Here is a 6,000-nt window from a genome sequence, read left to right as displayed (position 1 = left end):
AAAGTACCCCGTATATATTCACACCGGATATTTCTAATACTGGGGATAAGATCGCCTGCTTTTACCGCCAATCTCTTGCTTGAGTCATTTTATTTTCTTTTGTTATCGCTTTTGGATTTTTGCTTCCCTTTTAGTTTTCTTGTGTTTTCTTTTGTTTGCTGCAATTTCGAAATATTTTTTTTTGTTTTTGTTTTTTTTTGTGTGTTTCGAAGACGGAGTTCAGCATCGCGGTTGAAGATTTTTTTTTTTTTTTTTTTGGTTTTGTTGCTGGTGCGACAATATATTTTTTTTTTTTTTCTTCCAGCCCGTCTTTTGTTTTTTTTTTGTTCTGTTTTATCTTGTTTACGGTATATTTTTTTTTTGTTTATTGGCGCTTTTATTCGCAATTTTGATATCGTTAAGGTAATAGAGGTGATTACACCAATACGAGGAAACATCTCTCTCACGTTCTGTTGGTGCTGGTGGAAAATAGCGAACTAATTCAACAAGTTTCGCGGAAGTATCCATACTGGGTATCATTGCTTGCGCTCAGACTCTACCTACGGCTTTTGTCTTTCGGTGCGAATAGTGGTTGTGCGTGCTTTCACTTTCATCACTTCTCATTTCTTTTGTGCGCTTTTACCTTCATTTCTGCTCTTCATTTTCGCGGGTAAAGTCAACATGGCGGAAGTACCTATTGGCGCGTGGTTGTATGACATGACGAGCGATGAGCTCGAGTTGGCGTTAGTGACCGCGAGGGTGAATTCCACCGGTAGCCTACTGGTGCGTCGTGACCGATACGTACGACACCTCCTGCGTGAGCGCGGGGATTTGACGGTCACCTGGGAACCAGAGGACGAGGATGTCTTCGCGGGGTTGGCCGAATTAGCGACCATTCCGGAACCAGTGAGGGAACAGCCCCGAAGGGCTAGCGATTCGCGGCTGTTAGAACCCGTCAATATTACCATCGCGACCCGACTAACCACGGTCGCGACGACGAGTACGGTGGTGAGCGTAGCCGTCGCCTCGGCGGCCATCACCACCTCGGCGGTTTATGGTAGCGCCTCGCGACCGACCGCGTACCAGGTTCCGACGCGAATACCCTTCCACTCGATTCCGTTTTCAAGGGCGAGTGGAGCACAGGGGTACTGGGGAGAGGCCTCCCCAATCCAAGGGCATCGACATGGGCTCGAGGAACCCATCGGGGATTCTACCCGGCTAGTAGCGGGGCCGCCAGCTCCGCGGGTCGAGTTCCGGTCGCTGCCGGTCGATCCCGCCACCATTCCTCGCGATATGGCGACCGCTGCCCGGCCGACCTGGGCCCGGGATTCAAACATCGAATCGCGTACTCGGGATTCAAACATCGAATCGCGTACCCGGGAAACAATCCGTGACATCCCGAGGGCCCTGCGAGGGTGGAACCTCAAGTTCTCTGGAATTGGCGAGCCGAGTGTCGAGGATTTCTTGACGCGGTTGGAAGAGTGGCGTAGTTTGTCGGAATTGAGCGAGAACGAAGTGTTGAGTTCGCTCACGATGATCTTCTCGGGCGTAGCCTTGGAATGGTTGCGTTGCGAACGGGACAGCTGGGTCACGTACGATGAGTTTCGCGCAGCATTACGTTTGTGGTTCGGGGACGGGACAGTCGGAAGTCGCGTGGAGGACCAGGCTAGGTCGCGAACTCAGGGACCAGTAGAGTCAGTTACGGAATATCTTTCCTGCGTTCGAGGGTTGTTGAGACGGATGCCGCGTCCGTACACGATGGAACAGCAACTAGACCTGGCCTTTAAGAACCTGCGTCCCGAAATTCGCGAAGTCCTCCGTCGAAGGGAAATTCGTACGTGGAGCGAATTAATCTATCTCGCCACGGAGCGGGAACGAAACCTCGCGTTATCTCGCGAATACCGCCCCCCGCCCACGCCGAAAGAATCCTTCATTAGTGAACTAGCGTGCCGGACCAAAACCGCGGCGGCTCGAGGCGAACCGGGATTAGCCGCCATTACCGAACCAGTGGTCGAGTCAACCGTAGCGCAGACGATCGAGAAGCTACTCGCGGCCCAGGTGAAAGGGCTCGAGGAGAAATTGCTGAAGGCTATGGCGGTGGCGACCCAGAGGGGTAAGTCTAGCGGCGCACAGCCAAGTGGCGGAAGCCCGGCTTCAACGAGGCCGACCTCGCCAAAGTTACCCGCGCGAGGACCAAGGAGGGGAGCGACCCCCTCGGTTAACCAGCCGGCCCCTAGCGTGTCCCGGGCCGAACAATTTCGTGGCGACAAGGTGTGGGACAACAAGCTATGCATGAATTGTCATCGTCCCGGTCACCGATTTAGCCGTTGCCCGGACCCCTTGCGAATCTTTTGCTACCATTGCGGGTACGACGGCGTCTATTCGACGAATTGTCCGCGGTGTTCGGGAAACCAGGGAGGGCAGCCTCGCTAAGTGTCGGCGCGGCGCCCCGAGTGGTAGACACCACGGCATTGCGTGGCGTCGAGGGGGAAATCGCGACGTGTTTTCCGATGCAAACCATGGAGTTCGGTCAACGCTGGTTTTTGCGGGTGTGCATCGGGGGCACATGGGTCAGGGCGTTGTTAGACACCGGCTCATCGCGAACATTTCTCGGTACGATCGGACACCAAATTGCGTTAGAGTACGGTCGACCGGTAAAATCACCCAGCTGTTCGAGTGTCGTATTGGCGAATGGATCGGTAGAATCAATAACCGGGGAAGTAGAGCTGCCGATAACGTTGCTGGGTGTCGCGCATAAGTTTTCGTTGCGGATTATCCCCACCTTAGTTGGAGATTGCGTTCTGGGAATGGATTTCGTGCGCAAATTTGGCTTTTCGATTGACGGCGCGCGCGAATCATGGAGAATCGCGAATATCCCGGAATACGAGGGAAAATTTGAGGAGGGTCACCCGATCCCCGTTACCGAGGTGTCAAGTTGCAGCGGTATCGTAGAGCTAGGGGATACCGAGAATCGCGAACTACGGGAATTCTTAGCGAAGGAATTACCGAAAGTCTCGGGAGACTTGGGTCTCACTCATCTCGCGGAGCACAAAATAGACGTGCAGGGAAGCGCCCCGATTAAACAGCGGTATTACCTCGTATCCCCGAAGGTGCAGGAAGCTATTAACGAGGAGGTAGACCGTATGCTCGCGGATGGAGTGATCGAACCCTCCCAAAGTTCGTGGTCGACGCCAATCGTGATGGTCAAGAAGCCAAACGGGAAATACCGGTTTTGTTTGGATTTTAGAAAAGTCAATAGCGTTTCGAAAAAAGATGCGTATCCGATCCCGTTTATGAACGGCATCTTGGATAAATTGCGGTCGGCCAAGTACATCTCGACTATAGACTTGAGTCAAGCTTACCACCAGATTCCCTTGACACCCGAGAGTCGCGAAATAACGGCGTTTACGGTCCCCGGTCGCGGATTATTTCAGTTTGTGCGGATGCCATACGGGCTTACCGGAGCCCCGGCCACCTTTCAGCGGTTAATAGACAAATTAATTACTCCCGAGATGGAGCCGCATGCCTTCGCGTATCTCGACGACATTATTGTAGTGACCACCGATTTTCGTTCGCACTTAAAATGGCTATCCCGCGTTATCGAACGGATAGTGTTGGCCGGGCTTACCATCAACCCGGAGAAGTGCGAGTTTTGTCGTAGCGAAGTTCGGTATCTAGGGTTCAAGGTGAACCAGGACGGCCTACAGGTCGATGCCGACAAGGTGGAACCGATTCTCGAATATCCCGCACCGAAAAACCTGCGGCAATTGAGGCGATTTTTGGGTATGGCGTCGTGGTATCGAAAATTCATCCCCGAGTTCGCGAGCGTGGCAGAACCCCTTACCCGGCTATTGCGTAAGGATAAGAAATGGGACTGGGGTAGCGAGCAGGAAACGGCGTTCGAACGCATAAAAGCCGCGTTAACATCGGCTCCAGTTTTAACGTGTCCCGATTTTGAGCACGAGTTCACAGTACAGACGGATGCGAGTAGCTTTGGCATTGGCGCAGTCTTGACCCAGACTATTGGCGGTATTGAGCGTGTGATCGCGTACGCGAGCCGGACAATGTCGGATGCGGAACGGAAGTATTCCACAACCGAACAGGAATGTCTCGCGGTGATTTGGGCCGTTAAAAAGTTTAGAGCATACCTAGAAGGATATCACTTCACGGTAATAACCGACCACGCGAGTCTAAAGTGGTTGCGGGAATTGCGAAATCCGACGGGTCGGTTGGCTAGGTGGGCGCTCGACTTACTCGAGTACGATTGCGAGATCAAACATCGAAAGGGGGCGATGCACCATGTGCCCGATGCACTATCGCGAATGTACGAGGGCGAAAACAAGGGGACGGAGCAGCTAGCCGTCCTCGACGTGGCTGGTGACGGCAAACCAGGGACGGAGCGTAAGGCCGTCTGGGAAGTCGTAGTCGATCCCTGGTACCAACATCGCGTCCAGGACGTCCTGGACTACCCTCACAAGTTCCGAACTTGGTCGGTGGTCGAGGGACGTCTCTACCATCTCCGGGCGGACCCCTTAGTCGAGCCAATACTAGCGGACTTGGCGCCGTGGAAATTGGTGCTCCCGAGGGAGCAGCGATCGCGGATTTTTGCGGAAGTCCACGAGGACCCCCAGGCAGGGCATCTTGGCGTCGAGAAGACCTACGCGCGAGCGAGGGCCGACTACTACTGGCCCGGAATGTATCGCGATATAGTTTTGATGGTTCGAGCGTGCGAGCGTTGCCAAGAGTGCAAAGTACAACAGGTCCCACCAGCGGGCCTTATGGGTCGACGGGTCGTCGACACGCCCTGGACTGTGGTTGCGGCGGACGTCATGGGTCCCTTTCCCCGAAGTCGCGCCGGGTTCGAGTATTTGTTGGTTTTTGAAGATCTGTTTACCCGGTGGGTGGAAGTAGCGCCATTGCGAAAATCCAACGCGAAAAACATCCTTGCCGCGCTGGAAGATCTCGTGCTGTCCCGATGGGGTACCCCGGAGGTGCTCCTGACGGATAACGGCACGGAATTCGCGAATAAGGCCGTCGACGAACTGTGCGCTGCGTACCATATTACCCACGCGAAAGTACCGCCGTACCACGCGCAAGCTAACCCCGTGGAGAGGGTGAATCGCGTATTAAAAACCATGATCGTGGCCTACATCGAGGCAGATCACCGGGATTGGGATGTGCACCTTCACGAATTTCGATTTGCGTATAATACCGCTGTGCATAGCTCACTGAGAGTCAGTCCCGCGTTTTTAAACTTGGGTCGCGATCCCAAACCACGGATGCAGTTGCGACGACTCGCGGAAGGTCCCGCGGAAATCCCCGTTCCCCGTCCCGAAGTATGGGGGGACCGAATGGCGAAATTGGGTGAGCTGCGTGACTTAGTAACTAAACATCTCGAGGAGGCCCACGAGCGACAGGCACGCTATTATAACCAAGGACACCGGGATATCCGTTTCGAAGTAGGGGAATGGGTATGGAAGCGAAACCGAGTTCTGTCCTCGGCCACCCAACAGGTCGCTGCGAAGCTAGCCCCCAAGTTTACCGGTCCATTTCGCGTTGCGCAAGTAATCTCGCCCGTCGTCTATGAATTAGAGGATAGCGAAGGAGGGGGTCGCGGTAGACACCACATAAAGGATTTGAAGCGGTACGTGGAGTCTGAAGCAATCGCGCGAAGAGACGGGTAGGAACCGTGAGGGGGAAAATAGGCTTCGCGGGGAGAGGAAAGGAGTGACCGACGATCGCCACGATCCTGACTACCTTTTCCCCTTAGCTGGAGGAGATGTAGCGAGGACGGAGGATGATGTCCGGGCGATCCGGGACCTCCTCCAGTGGGCCAGGATCCCGCGCCCACCAGCCAGCGGGGAGTATACCGGGAACCGCCTCGCGCCCCCAGACTGGCGACGGTGGATGCCACCAAGGGGGTGCTGGAATTGCTGGTGGCGGCGCCACGACTACCACGATTGCGAGGAGAAGTTGGGGCTATTTTGCCGCCGGTGTGGGTGGCCGGGCTGCGCGAAGCCC

Source organism: Neodiprion fabricii, chromosome 7, assembly GCF_021155785.1.
Source record: "Neodiprion fabricii isolate iyNeoFabr1 chromosome 7, iyNeoFabr1.1, whole genome shotgun sequence".
Taxonomy (NCBI): Eukaryota; Metazoa; Arthropoda; class Insecta; order Hymenoptera; family Diprionidae; genus Neodiprion; species Neodiprion fabricii.
This window is presented reverse-complemented; position numbering follows the sequence as displayed.